Source organism: Taudactylus pleione, unplaced genomic scaffold (assembly GCF_031769625.1).
Source record: "Taudactylus pleione unplaced genomic scaffold, aTauple2 ptg000127l, whole genome shotgun sequence".
Taxonomy (NCBI): Eukaryota; Metazoa; Chordata; class Amphibia; order Anura; family Myobatrachidae; genus Taudactylus; species Taudactylus pleione.
The window spans coordinates 12,999,134-13,014,982 of record NW_028284529.1 but is presented as its reverse complement, the minus strand read 5'-3'; the positions used below and the strand labels follow the sequence as shown (position 1 = coordinate 13,014,982).

General features: G+C 36.6%; 1 pseudogene; it reads left to right on the top strand.

The window, feature by feature from the left end:
* The first annotated feature begins 395 nt into the window (after positions 1-395).
* LOC148523834 (5S ribosomal RNA) lies at positions 396-514 on the top strand (annotated as a pseudogene).
* The last annotated feature ends 15,335 nt before the right edge of the window (positions 515-15,849 follow it).

Sequence of the window (15,849 nt, the reverse complement as noted above, 5' to 3'; positions counted from 1 at the left end):
TGTTTTTTGTATATGCCACTTTGAAATCTCAGCATGATAGCACCTTTCATTACTATTAGGGTGTGCAGTCTAGAGCCCCTCCTTGTATTCAAGAACATATAAGGAATATCCGGAATAAACTGGAGGGTCATGCCGTGTCAAAACATTTTTTACTTCACCACAACTCTAATCCATAGGATCTCACATTTAAACCTATTGAACAGGTGCTCTTGGGAGAAAGAGGAGGAGACTTGGCAAAAAAGTTATCTAAAAGGGAGATGTATTGGAGTTTTGAATTCAGAACATTGGCACCACTCAGATTCAACGATAACTATGAAATTGCACCTTTTATATAAGATTGATGATTCCGACTGAGTGTCCATGGGATATGGGATATGCTACTGTAGAAGTTATTTTCCTACAGTGAAACCATTTTTCAAACACCCAATCTCATCTGCTCTTGGAAGTTAAATTCAAATGGGCCCGGTTAGTACTTGGATGGGAGACCTCCAGGGAATACTGGGTACTGTAGTTATAAGCAAAATGCACTGTTAAGCATAATCCCTTGAATCCCATGGTAAAAAAATCAGAATAAAGATATGAAGTAAGAAGCATGTTCCAAGATTAAAGAAAACAGTTTTAGAACTGAGACTTTTTAGCCAAATTCAAGTAATAAGAATAGCCATACTCCATATAAGCCTGGATTAAAAAACATTTTTTTGTTTTGAGTGAAGAAAAAGGGTTTTTTTTGAGTGAAAAACATTTTTTGAGTGAAGAAAAAATACTTTTGAGTGAAGAATGATAATTTCCTGATTTTTTACATACTGTTCTTAACTAATTTATATATATATATATATACACATATATATATATATATATACACATATATATATATATATATACACATATATATATATATTATACATTATTTACATATAATATATCGTTAGGGTTTTGTGGGTTTAGGGCATTTGCTTCTATTACTATGCCCCTTTCTCTGAAACTGTGTGGACTTTTGGATTCATTATGAATTTTTATTTATTTATTTATTTTTTGATCAGTATATCCCCCCTCCCCCCTCCCCTTTTCGAATGTAGTATGTTGAAAATATCCCTTTGGAATAATCAGCCCTATAACTGTGGATTATCCTGATATATATGTTTACAGATATGTATATATACATGTGTATGATAACATTGGTTTTTTTTTGGGATTAGCTATGTAAATTTCTATATTTCCTAGGGGTCTATATAGGTGAAAGACAATATGGGTCTTTCCTTTATTAGGATGATTGCCTACTAATATCCTAATCCTCCCCCTTTTTCTTTTTAGAGTTGGATTTTATTGAACATATATTCTTTAAAGGCTTTGCCTGGAGTTGCACAGGTTACTATAGGAGAGCCAGAGATTCAAATATGGCATCCGAATGTTGGTTAAGAAGGATCCAAAAAGATGGCCGCTGTTACAAGATATTTATCCGCCTAATAGGATCCATAAAGATGGCCACCGCCAGGAGGCACCACACATGCGCGGGAGTAAAAGGACGGGTGAAAGTACTGTATTCCAGGAGCGGAAGCACGTACTTCAACAGCACTGTCAGCACGACTGGACGAGTCGCGCTTTGATGAAGACGCGGCTACCAGATTGAGTGTCAGGGCGGAAGTGGCCAGACTTTCAGATTCAGACCTTGGGCGGAAATGATGTTAGCCCATTGTTATCGTTGTTCGATTCATTCTATTTATCAATTACAAAACTATTAAATGACATTTTTTCAGGACTGATGGACATAATGTGATTAGAGAATATATATATTCATTGTAATATGCCAGTAATAATAATGATAGAATCACTGACAGGAAGTGATGTTATAATAAGTGCCAATTGTCCCTATTAGTGGGGATTATAAACCAGAGGGCATTAACAGCTAGGTATCCCCTTGATGAAGTCACAGGTTGACGAAACACGTTGGGGGGGCTGACTATACATCTCCATGAACTCTTCAATCTCTTCTTTACCTAAAGATAAGCATATTGCAGTTTTCTCCTCCCTTTTATCTTTATAACCAATATTATTATACTACTCCTTGTTATATTATTAAGTGCTTTGTCTATGTTTTTTATTATTGTAGGTGTCATGTTTATGAATTAAATTATATATATTTTTTATCAATCATGCATCACCCTTTATTTAGTTAAGGCAATTTCTTTGGTTTTATTTAATTATTAACTTTTTCAGCACTCATTTATTCACTTGTATTTTAATTATTTATTAATGCTTGTAGGCTAGCTTGTAAATTATTCACTTGGCACTTTATGCATTTATTCTTGCACTGTATGAGCTAGTGTTTATGATTTAAAACACTATATATGAATTATTAAGTGTTTTCACAGATTTATTGAATTATTTAAATAGAGTGTACTAAGCACTGTTGTTGCTCACGTTTCAACCCCTGTGTACACTAGGCTTATTTAAATGTTTGGTTTTTGTGGTGTATTTTATCCTGATGAAGGGGACTTTTTACCCGAAATGTTGATGTCTTTGCCCTATGCTTGAATAAATCGTTTTCATGTTTATTGAAGTCTCTGAGTGACACCTGAAAATCGATGTGGATATTATATATTTATATATAATATTTATTGTGGTTAGATTTTTTTCATTAGCCCTATTTGGAAACCCCCCTTTCAAAATCCTGCATTTGCCCCTTGAAAATTGGCTTGTGGGCCTCATGACCCATGTTAGCCCCTTTGGTCCTCCTACCTCCTTTATTCCCAGAGAGGAATTAGCTCTGTTTAAGAAAAAAAGATATGATGATTGAGTATACCCTTTACATTATGCAACATTGTAGAGCTGGCACACAACATTAAATAGAATTGAAGTGTTGCCACTTCACATTAATGAATTGTAGTGCCCACAATTCACATTATGCCACATTGCAGTGCAACTACTTCACATTATGCCATATTGCAGTGCAACTATTTCACACTGTGCCACATAATGGAGGATGAGAGGAACATCATATGTTGTTTCAGACGATGCTATGCTGTAAATCATATCTTGGGGCTGATAATGTAAGGAGTGTACATAATAGTGCATAATAAGAAATAATCTGCCTCATGCAAAGTGCAGTGTATTGTACTGTACTACTTCATATAGGTCAGTGCTCATGGCAAGTCATGCATGTCTGAGCTAAATATTTTTATTTTTTATATTTTTTTTACTTGTAGGTCACCATTTTAGAATACACTGTGGAGCATTGGACCAAATCTGGGAGTCTTGAGTAGCAGCAGAAGAACCTACAGTACATTACCTAAATGTGACCGATCCATCTCATCGGCTGTGGAATTCCCTGACTCCACAGCTGACTCATCAATGATTAGATGGGATGTGTGTAAAATAAAAATGCATTAATGTTAACTAAAATACTCTTATTGTCTCCACATTATAACATGAGGAAGAAGCAGAGTCATCATACTTAGGGGCAGATGTATTAAATGGTGCTATGGGGAAGAAGTGGTGTCAGTGCACATTATGTGTGTTTATACCGCTTATGCCTCATGTATTATTGAAGGGCTGGGTGGTAAATGACAGGGGCACTTTGCTCCCCCACTTCGGCAGATGAGATGTTCTTACATCTCAACATTACTGATGATCTGTGCTGCTAAAATACAACTCCCCCAAAATGTGTGCTTATGCCACTTTTGCCTGTAATGATGTTTCATACATCTCCCCCACTGTACTGTACCAATATTTGGCTGGAGGCACTGATACAAAAAAAGCAAGGTTAAGGCTTACCAGAACTGCTGCTGTCTTCAGCGCTCTCAGACTCCACTACAATGATATGGAGGGGTTCTGTGTAAAGAAAAGAAAAAAAAAACAGTAATATAGTCAGTGAGAAAGTAGAGGGTAAACATAATATTACTGTACACTAAATTACAGTATTCAAAACATGAAAAGAGCACAAATAACAATTAGTACCATACTTCTCAGGACACAGTAAGTCTGCAAGGTAAGGTGAGCAAAGGAGTAATCGGTGAACAGTCTTTAGAGTACAGGAGGTACAGTACAGAGAGACATTCTTAAAAGGAAAAGATGTATAGTAGTAAAACACAATGTATTGTACAGTACTTACTTGGCTGAGGACAGTAAGTTTAGAGTGTCAATGTTTTTTGCTGGGGTGACCCAGTGAAGGGGATCCCTGGCTGTGGCATTACACCCTGTATAGTTTGAGTCTGGTGCTAGTTTTAAAAATAATCTCAAAAGAGCTATAAACACCATACTTTATTTAAAAAGCACATGCTTTTATTTATTATATGTTTTATTTCTATTTTTAAAGAGCTGTATTAATATATATTTCACCACATAACACTTGATTACATCTTACCTTTTTACTGATACATTTTTATTGATACATACTTTGATACTTATTACCTATTAACATTTTTTACTTGATACAGTTTCAGACACATAAATGGTAATTTCAAACACAATATTCCTCATTTGTAGCGCTCGTATTGCAACAATATCTTAGTCATCACCTGGGAGCCTTAAAGAAAGGCATCCTAATTTATCAACTACTGTGTGTGTGTTCGCAGTATTAAATGATCCAGTTGTGGCAGAAAGGGAAATGGACAAATTGATACAGATGTTGAAATGTAAAAGCATTGACCACATTCATTTAATGGAAGCTAAGAAGAAAGTTTTAATGACCCTTCAGAGTACCACATTTACAGTAAATCCCACAGCACTAAGAAAATTCAGAGGATATTGACATTTTTGACTAATTTCAACTCTTGTAATTCCCTGACCACAATAACAGCAAAGGAGCAATGGCTGGTGATGACTTCAGATATGGAATTGCCAGCCTTAAAGAATATGAGCCATGCTAATTGTGAGCAACAAATATTAAGGATGGGTCATTCACATTAACATCACAAAGTTACAATTAAAGGAACCTACAAACTTCTTGTGATTCATTTGTACATCCCAGGTCTGGTAAACATTACCATATTAGATGTAAATTATTGTACAACAGTTGATTTGTAGTAAACTTCAGATGCTCTCTGTGTGGCTTGTCACATATAGGCAAGACCACATGTCAGTTTAAAGAGATAGTGGCCCTGCAAACACAATCTATATATAGAGCCTTACAGGACACAGAGCAGGAACAAATAGCGGTGAGGCAGTTTAAAGAATATCATTATAATCTGGACTCTTTGAAGTACAAAATAATGGACCACATGCTCTTGTCTTCTAGAGGTGGGGAGAGGGAAAAAGTCCTTCTCCACCTAGGGGCACAGTGGATTAATTGTTGAAATAATGGTGCCTCACATAGACTTAAAGAATCCTACCAATGAAAGCTTTCTTCTAAGTCTGTATACTATAAGATTGATCAGCATGATGTTACAAGCAGTGATTACATTAGTCAAGTATTTTTCTTGTAGAATTTTTTGGTTAGTGGTTTAAGGGCATATTTATCAATATTATTTTTTCTAAAATATTGTGAAAACGAGTGTTTTCACACCCTTTTCACATTGTCTTAGTATCACCTAAATGTACTAAAGGTAAATTGTAGGAGAATTCACAAAATTCTTCCCCAAGCCCTAATTATCACTTTTTTTAGTAAGCAGATCGCATTTCCCATAATTGTAATGAGAAATGCAATTTGCTCAAATTTACTACAGTTGAATAGTAAAATAATAAAAGAGCCATGTGATAATAATGTCACCTAGAGATGGCATTATTAGAGCTTTCCCCTTGTCAGGCAGAGCAGAACCAGGAGCCTGCACCTCTGATCAGCTATGTGTGTCAAAATGGACCACAAGCTTATCACAGTGCAAAAAAAACAATTTAAAATAGAAAAAAAAACACTTACCTGCACCCAGGGACTGGGGATCAATGATCAATGAGCTCCTCTGTGACTCCTGACAGCTAATTACCGGGCTCCTCCTCTGTTACCCCAGTCCTTTGAATGGGAGTTTTATGTGTCCCAGAGGAAGGTTTATCACAGAAAACTGAAATGTTGTATATATCTGGCCTGGCATGGGGTGTTAATTGCTATATTAAGTCTCCAGAGTGTGTCCTGAACATGTGGGTCTTGAAAATACATATATATCCAACATTCAATAATATTTTTAAAAAAGCTTATTAATAATAATAAATAATAATAATAAATAATAATAATGATAATAAAAATAATAATAATAATAATAATAATAATAATAATAATAATAAGTATTGGTTTTTGAAAAAAAAAAAGTTTGCAGAAAAACATAAGTCTGGACAAATATGGCATTGATATTGCATACATTTATTTTCTTCACCACAAAACATACAATACAAAACAGCAAAACATCTCTAAAATGATTTATTTATCATTGTAATGTGTATATGTGTTTTCTTGTTTTAATCATTGGTTTTATATTTTAATTGCTGTGAGATGACTAATAGTAGGAAAAGTTATAGAAATAATTCATGTAATTTGATAAAATAGTGAATGAAGATAAAAATATGGAAGCTATATAGAATACAGACAATGCTAGAGATGAAAAAAACACAGTTGTTTCATTTTCAGAATTCTTTCAGAGTTGCACTAGCACAAAGTATTGGCAGATTCGTTTCACCTATAATGATTATGAAAATAACATTCTACAAAGTATTTTCTTCCTGATGGATTTCCCTCTCTTCTTTTGGTCTTGTCTAGGGGAGTATACAGTTGATTGGAAACTGATGTGTTAACACATACGAAGATAGAAGGGATTATTGTCAGTCACACTGACACAGAAATCTCTTTGACAGGTCCATAAGTGGTTGGTGGACTAATCAGTTACTGAAAGCATTGGGTAAATGATATGAATGGACCTGAGATTCTCATCATGTGCTGATAAACTAACAGCAGACCAAAAATTAATTGAATTCTGAAAACATAGTGCAAGCATTTAAAGCAGAGCTGATGTCAGAACTCAGAATTACTTCTCAAACTTGTTCAAGCTGCACCAAGAACGGGATAGCACTATACTGAGAATAAATCAGTTAGCAGACAATATCTGGGGTTGTAGAATTAACTGATGCTCCTAGGTGGAGAAGGACTTTATCCCTCTCCCCACCTCTTCTCCTCTAGGAGAAAAATAGGGTGATTAAGGACCATCTACCAGTTATTCCAGACACTCTCATATTATATACTGCTGATGAACTGCTGTCACAGGCAGTGGAGGCTCTGGTGAGGGGGGGGGGGCTGCAGCACAGTTCCAAATTCAAATAGGGGAGTCACAACAACTGCCAGTGAGTCCCAGCCAGTGACATTTGGCAGCGTGTGAAATGACAGTTGGTGTGGCTCCCCTATTTGAATTTTGAACTGCGCTGCAGCCCAACCTCTGGAATCGCCACTGGTCACAGGAGGTCATCGATGACATGCAATAACTTCTTTAGTGGTATATTTGTATACTCATTTGTGCAAGTGTAACCTAGATTTCTTCCAATGTCTTTGTGCAGCAAGATGGCTGTGTGTGCATTGTATCAGCAATTCACACAGACTGATGGGAGGAGAAAAAGCTAAAAGCTATAGTATTTCAGGATAAGTATTATGTAAGTCTACTGGTGTCCTGATATTTGTGCAACAAAGGGCATGGATTAGGTTTTATTTTACAGAGCAAACTCACTGAAATTAGATAAATGTTTGGAGAGTGCACATTTTTAAGGGGACTTCTTGCTGTAAGTAAGGGTACACTCCTTGCTGTAATTAAGGGCATGTAACCATTTCCACTCCACAAAAAACACTTCAATCATGTATTAGATTTGAACTTACAGATATGGTCTTTCCCTATACTTTTATCTGGAAACACTTTAGACCTTTTAGTTTCACTTTAGAACAGAAGTGCAGTCAAATAGCAGTCAGCAGCTGGGATTGTATGGTTACTTGGTATACCATAAACAGGGTGACTGAGAACTTAATGCAATTTTGTACAAAGTTTAAGAACCCAATAGTGGCAGTGACACTCATGATGTCACCACATTTTCATATTTAGTATACATCTTTAATGAAGCTGAACCAAGCAACAGTATTTGAGAAAAAAAATACAGGTGACCCAGCCCCGGGACATGCTGCTGATAACCCTTATGGTGACCCAGCCCTGGGACATGCTGCTGATAACCCTTATGGTGACCCAGCCCCAGGGACATGCTGCTGATAACCCTTATGGTGACCCAGCCCCAGGGACATGCTGCTGGTGACCCAGCCCCAGGGACATGCTGCTGATAACCCTTATGGTGACCCAGCCCTGGGACATGCTGCTGATAACCCTTATGGTGACCCAGCCCCAGGGACATGCTGCTGATAACCATTATGGTGACCCAGCCCCAGGGACATGCTGCTGATAACCCTTATGGTTACCCAGCCCCAGGGACATGCTGCTGATAACCCTTATGGTGACCCAGCCCCAGGGACATGCTGCTGATAACCTTTATGGTGATCCAGCCCCAGGGACATGCTGCTGATAACCCTTATGGTGACCCAGCCCCAGGACATGCTGCTGATAACCCTTATGGTAGCTGCAATACAAATCTCTCATCTATTATCCTCCTGCCCTTTCCAGCACTTCCCAGATGCCAGCTCCAGCCAGCTGCAGGGCAGCAGCATTGGGAGTTGTATTGACACTGGTGAGATGCATTGGGCAGGAGTTAGAAGCAGGTGGTTGTGGTGAGATGCTCGGGACTGTGGTGACATGACATAGGTTGTTAGAAGATGCAGGTAGCTGTGGCAAGATGAAATTGCTCCCGTGCGAAACCGGGGTGGGATGCTAGTACAAAATATTCTACAAAATACACTTCCAGAGGGGGTTCATTAATAAAAAAACCGCACTGCTGTTCACTTTAATTGAATTGGACTTTGATTATTTTTGTTTTTTGGGAGACTGTACTGTAGTAACCCTGTTTTCACCATTAATGAACCAACAACACCGTAATCATGACGCACTGTACACTAATGCAATTAAATAACCCAAATATTATTTTTGGCTCTTTTACATGTATCATAGTTTTTTTTAAACATTTATTTTTAATTATAAATGTTCTTTTCATTGTCACACAAAAATTTGTAAAAAGATTACTGTATGTGTAACAACTTGCCAGTCCCTCTGCTAGTGAAAGGTCTCTCAAGTACCAGGGGATGGTCTAATTGAAAACATAGTGGCAACCAGTAAACTAAACAAATTGTGTAATTTGATAAGGCAGTGGTTCCCAAACTTGGTGCCGTGGCACCCTGGAGGGCACTTGCAGGCATGCATCGGTTTGATGGTCCAGTACCACATAAAATTATTTTAGTCAGTCTGATAGGCAAAACCAGTGCTTATAACTACAATTCATAATATATGTGGATAAAAAGAAGCACAGCCCTATCAACCACCACATAACTGAACCTAAGGGTGTCATATAAGCATAATTGACTTCATTTAATTTTTGCTGAATTTCTCAATAGAGAAAGAAGAAAAAGGACTCTTTTTTGGGGGCACACAGAAGGTATAGAGTCGTGACTTAAATGTACTACTAAAATTTAACTTTTAATATGTTTTTGTTAAAAAACATGAACAACTACAAATAAACAAATAAACAGACAGAATATTGTGCACAGACAGGAGAATTGATATTTACTCCCACAATTCTATTAATGTATATAACAATATACACAGAGAGGGAGATTTGTTGCTCCTATCAAGACAGGGTTTGGCGAATTAATTACTTAATTGATATAGTTATGTATATAATATACTGAATTGATTCATTATCACCAATAATTAGCAATATAGCCAAATTTAAGGTCCAAAAAGACACAAACAATAAGGTTTAGACCATTAGCAGGTATGTATATCCACCTTGTTATCTGACAAGTGGATAGAGAGTATATCTTTATACCTGCATGCATTGGGACGTACACACTCTGAAATGAATTTCACACATCTCATAACCCAAAATAATATCTATATAAGAAGTGTGCCTTAGTGACTAATAATACCTCTCCATAGACATTACACATCCATATATTGCTGTGCAGTGCTATATCACACATGAAAGAAATGATAATTAGTCTCACTTAGATCATTCAATATCATCATCATTATTCAGATAAATATGCTGCTACTTGTTAGTGGGGCACCACAGTCCAAATTGCAATAAAAAATTACTGAATTCTGCTAGTTTGTTGCTATCATAATGTACACATGAAGTGCAAATGTCAATGTCACCTGTGGACACAAAAGTGTGGAAATCACAAAACATGCAGGTGTCCCTTTGATATAGCGATTGTATAAATCTAAATTAGAGCAGAGTATGATGTATGGTAGTCGTGATAGAGAGAATGTCAGGGTTGGTGGCCGTCTGCCCTGATGCACTTGGCAGTGCAGGGTGTATACGCCACTTACCTGACAGATAGCCTGTTGTGATATGCAGTCTATGGTGGTAGTCACTTGAAGTCAATCCCTGCTGCTGTATGCGGTGATCGTCTATCCGGAGTCACGTGTGCGCATCACATGACCCGGAAGTAACTGCCTGACGCGCATTTCGCTGAAAAGAGGCTTGGTCACAGTCCCGCCCTGTAATCTCCATAGTATGGTACCTTCCTTATACCTAAGGCTAGCCAATCGCTCAATATCTAACATGATTGACATATCATGCAGCCTGAAATAGTTTAAGGTACTTTTGTCCATACAGATTCATGTATACAATGATGGACATAAATGGCAGCCAATTAAAAACGGCAATGTTGAAAAATAACCCTATCAGTTCTAAATCATTGACTATCCTATTTGATATAGAAGCAATGGCTATAGGAAGGTTAATACTTATAAATTTATTACCAAGGAGGGACTAAAAAATACAAAAACAAGAAATAAAATATATAAATCATGTCTGTAAATAATCATTTGCAACATATTGTTAATGAATTATACACATAATTTGTTCTGAAAAAGTTGATAGTATATATAAAAAATTATAATGATGAATAGCCCTAAAGTACTGTACATAGGAATGTTACAAATAACACATCTATTACAGCAACGAAAATTAAATGCTCAGAAAGGAGACCATATAGATACATACATATATTACACCAATAAATAGATTTATATTGATGTGATTTAAAACAGGTCTTAATCTGAATGGATGATTTAATCAGGAAAAGGTTTAATAATTTCAGTTGTTTATAGTACAAAAAGGTAGGAAGAAAAGGGGGGCATAGTCCATTCCCTGCTTGGTTGCTGAATGTGCAGCTACTGCATATCATTGTATCCTGCAGTGAATGATATGTGAGCGTACAAAAATAGCATCAGGAAATGTGAATAAGTGAATGAGGCTTCTGCTGTTGCATTGTATCAGCTGAAGGGCAACTGATGCCAAGCATTGCAGGTACCCTTCCTGAAAGTCTACAATGAGAGTACCTTTAAAAAGGAGAAAAAAGAAATATGTAGTACACAGATAATATAAAGAAAAAGCAGGAGTTTTACAGCCAAATCAGTATATAATCAGGAACCCAAGAGACTGTCAGTTATATGCCCTCAGCATTGATAACCGATAGGCATCAAGGGTCTGTACACTGATATGAAAAAAGATTAGAAAAATACTGCAAACATGTCAGAGATGATAGACATAACGCTCTGTTGCCACAGCAGTGCATAACAGTAAGGTCCACATCTAATCCCATTCATGCTACATATTCAGAAAAGAATGGGGGATAGGAAATAAATGACTAAGCTGTTATATATTCTCATACTGTAATGCTATTATCATATCAACAAGGAGCCAATGATAACATCTATTACAGAGCTCAAAATTACCAACATAGAAGAAATAATAATAAAAGGTGTGACGTGAAAGTGTAAATGTGAAAAAAAGACGAAAATAAACTGATGTTTATGAAAAACTGTGTAAATTAGTGGTATAACAACATGAAAGGTTGTTTATTGGATAAAATAATGTGTAGAGTTTATCATTGTGTGGTGCTAAAAATGAAAGATAAAAATAATTGAAGATTGAAGTGAAATAATGATGATGGAAATGCTGGTGAGGGATGTGAATTATAATATAATACTATGGTACAAGATTTGGGATTGGATAGCTCCTTAGATAAAAATTCATATCTGTACAGAATTACAATAAACAATAATAAATAAGGTGATGTAAAAATTGTGTATATTTATGTTGGTAAAAAGGCACCAAAATTTATGTATTCATTCATGCCTACGGGTGCAACTGCTCCTAATCGGAAAGTCCATTCACTTTCTTTCTTCAGCAGAACATTCATGATATCCCCACCACGTATGCCTAAATTAACCTTTTCTAGTCCGCAGACTTTCAGATCTTTATAGGATTTTTGATGGTGGAAGTAGAAGTGTCGGGCCACTGTGGTGAGCTGCTTCATTTTTTGCAAGTCTGTTGCTGCATTCCGAATTGTGCCAATGTGTTCGAGTACACGTTGTTTCAGAGATCTAGTGGTCATACCCACATATCTCTTATTACAGCTGCATATAATACAATAGATGACTCCTTCAGTTTTGCAATTAAAGTAATCATTGATTTGGATGTCATTATCAAATCTGTCTTTGATCTTGCCTGTTTTGAGAATGTGATTACATATTTTACAAGTGCCACAAGAAAAAGTCCCAGATGCTAGAGGTTTCTTTGATGTCATTCTCAAGTAATGACTATGTACTAATTGATCCTTAAGATTTGTGGACCGTCTCTATCCCATTGCGACTCGTTGGTCCAGTGTTGCTGCTAGATCCGTGTCTGCCAGCCGAACGGGCCAATGTTTTTGTATTGCCCCTTGTAGTTCTTTCCACTCTCTACAGAATTTAGCTACAAATCTTATTTTGCCACTCTTCTCTTGCTTCTTCTTACCAGTGAAGATCAAATCATTCCTCTTGGTGTGTTGCACCCCTCTTTGGGCCTTCTTAATAGCAGTGTTACTATAGCCTCTTTCACGCAATCTTTGTGCGAGGTCTATAGGTATTCTCTCTTGGCTTATCTCATGTGTAAGGGTAATATTGAGATTGTTTGTATTCAATATTTCAATGAACAGAAGTAATAAATCAATGTCTCCTTCCCAGATTAGTAGTATGTCGTCTATGTATCTGACCCATGAAATGATATGAGAAGTAAAATCATCATTACCTTCATGGAAGACGACTTCCTTCTCCCACCACCCTAAGAAAATGTTGGCATACGTGGGGGCACAAGCAGCCCCCATCACAGTTCCTCTAGTCTGTAGATACAGTTTATCATTAAATGTAAAGAGATTATGATGCGACACAAATTTTAGTAGGTCCAACAGAAAAATGTGAAAATTTTCCAAACCTTCCATTGACAAGAAGTATTGTACCGCTTGTATCCCTTTATCATGGGATATGCTCGTATAGAGAGCTTCAACATCTAAAGTTACAAGATACTGATCTTGTTCTAATTTGACATCATTCATTTTCCATAGGACATCCGTAGTATCCTGAATGTAAGAAGGCAAGCTTGTCACATGGTGTCTAAGATGTAAATCCAAGAAGGTACTTGCCTTTTCTGTCAGGCTCCCTTTTCCTGATACAATTGGTCTCCCAGGTGGAGTGACAGTATTCTTGGGACCTACCAATAATATAGATCCAGCAGACTTCTGTCTCATGATCAATTGGGTAACATTTTGCAAATCCATGCAAGGGTCCTTAATAGGTTTTTAGAGATATATTGATTATATATTTTTCAGTAAGGATTTTTCAGTGCGTTTTCCAATCTCTTCTTTGGTGTATACTGAATTTCTCAATAACAAACTTTTGGTCCATGGGAAAATGCAGATATTCTAGGTGTGCCATGATTTGAAAAAGATTGGGAACCACTGGAGCAATGCAATGAATATATAAATGATATTAACTTTAAATAACACAATATAGATTTAGTGTGTCTAATGAAATGTTACCAGTGTATTGAGTTTACTGTTTGGTCTAGCTTGAATAATGTACAGAAAGGACTACCTCCCAATATCATTTATTACTTTAATTTAGCATATTATTACACAATAAATAGCACCGAACTTAGAGTAGCTGTTGCTTGGTGGCAATCCTATTTCATAAAATAAAGACAGTTTTCATGTCATAGATTCCGGCTAACTACATTGCTTCAGGGCATCAACACCCCCAACCCCTACCAAATAAAAAATAATGATAATTGTTTCTTAGTTAAACAGAACATTCAAGAAATGTAAAAATATTACAACATTAATCTCTGATGACGTTTTCTGTGAAACATCTGTTTTAGTACTTTGTGTCTGCCGGGTTGGCTTCATTATGCAGAAGTAATTGCAAACAGCTTAGAGACAATGTTGCATCTTATTGAGAAAATTTTGGCACATACAGTACACCTATTTAGGAGCTAATAATCACACTAAAAAAATTGTAGGGTCCCCCCTTCTATGCTCAACCAGCCCTAGTGTATGTGCCTAGATTGGCATGGGAAAAATCAGGGGAATTTTTGTTTTCATTGATTTTTTAGGGGCTCTTGCTTCTGGTTCCAAGCACCCAGCACGTCATCCAGCCGGAACATGACCCTGCTCTGAGGACAGTGGCAGGTGGGGCGTTTGACTGGGGCAGTACACCCCCAGCTGGTCCCCATTTATACCTATGCTGAGTGTCCACAAGTACAACCATTATTCAGAAATTGTCACACATCAATATGGAAATTGTAGCAGGCCCTCTGCATTCATCTTTATGAAGTGTGTCCATGGGGTACACTCCATCACTCTGAAATTGCAGGACATCACTTCAGAAAATGTCACATATTGATATGTAAATTGTCACAGGTCACTTAGTAAATAAAATTCACATATCATTGCTGAAATTGTCGCACACTCCACAGTACACTTATTTTGCTGCTGTACAGTTTATACAGTCTACCTGTTAAAAAAAAAAAGAAATCACAGGATCCATAGAGAAAAAAAAATAAATACAGACTCTCCCAGACACCATTGATTCCCATTTACTGTCTATACAGTATTTAATGCTTGTCGTGGCTTGCTCTACTGTGGTGCCACCTCCATCCACTGCTATTGTATACAGTGCTGTAGTTTTCATCAGCAGAGCACTAGCCACCAAGTGGTTAAGTTGTGTACTGCATGATGTGGACCCACTCATGCCTTAACATGTCTTTTCTGCAAGTTTTACATGCCGCTACAAAGATGTCTGTTTGGTGTGACTTGAGCCACAGTGTATGAGGACACATCTGTAAAATGTAAATTTTTTAATGATTTATTTAGGTCATGGAAATCTATGTAAAATGTATCCAACAGAATTTTATTAAATAACAATATACTTTTTTTAAGTTTTTAGATACTCTATAATATGGCATTTTTTCAAATTAAACTTTAGATAGTTAATTGGACCTACATCTAAAACTTAGTTAATAACAAAAACTTAAAAAAAAAAGTCTGGTGAAAAGTTATATAAGAAGATACTGTATTAGCAGGAAAAGGCTGTTCCTATGAACAGCCTGGGGGAAGGGGTGGAGAAGGAGGGGCTGCAGAAAGCACTGTGAGCTCCTCCAGCTGTGGGTGTGATAGTCATGGTTGCTTTGCATTGGGCAGTGATTGAGCACAGTCTCCTCTGGCTGTATCTTACAGAGTTGTGTGAGTAAATTCAAATCAATACAGGGCACTGTGCTTGTTAAAAAAACAAACAGTATTGGCATGGCAGAAAATTAATGAAACCATTTGAGAATAAATTAATATTTAATGACCATAAAATGATCACACTTTACAATATATATAACTGTGTACTTAAAACATGTGTTTATCTATTAAACATGTAAATAATATCAAACAAAATTGTCTTGAAAAACTGCTGTTTAGAA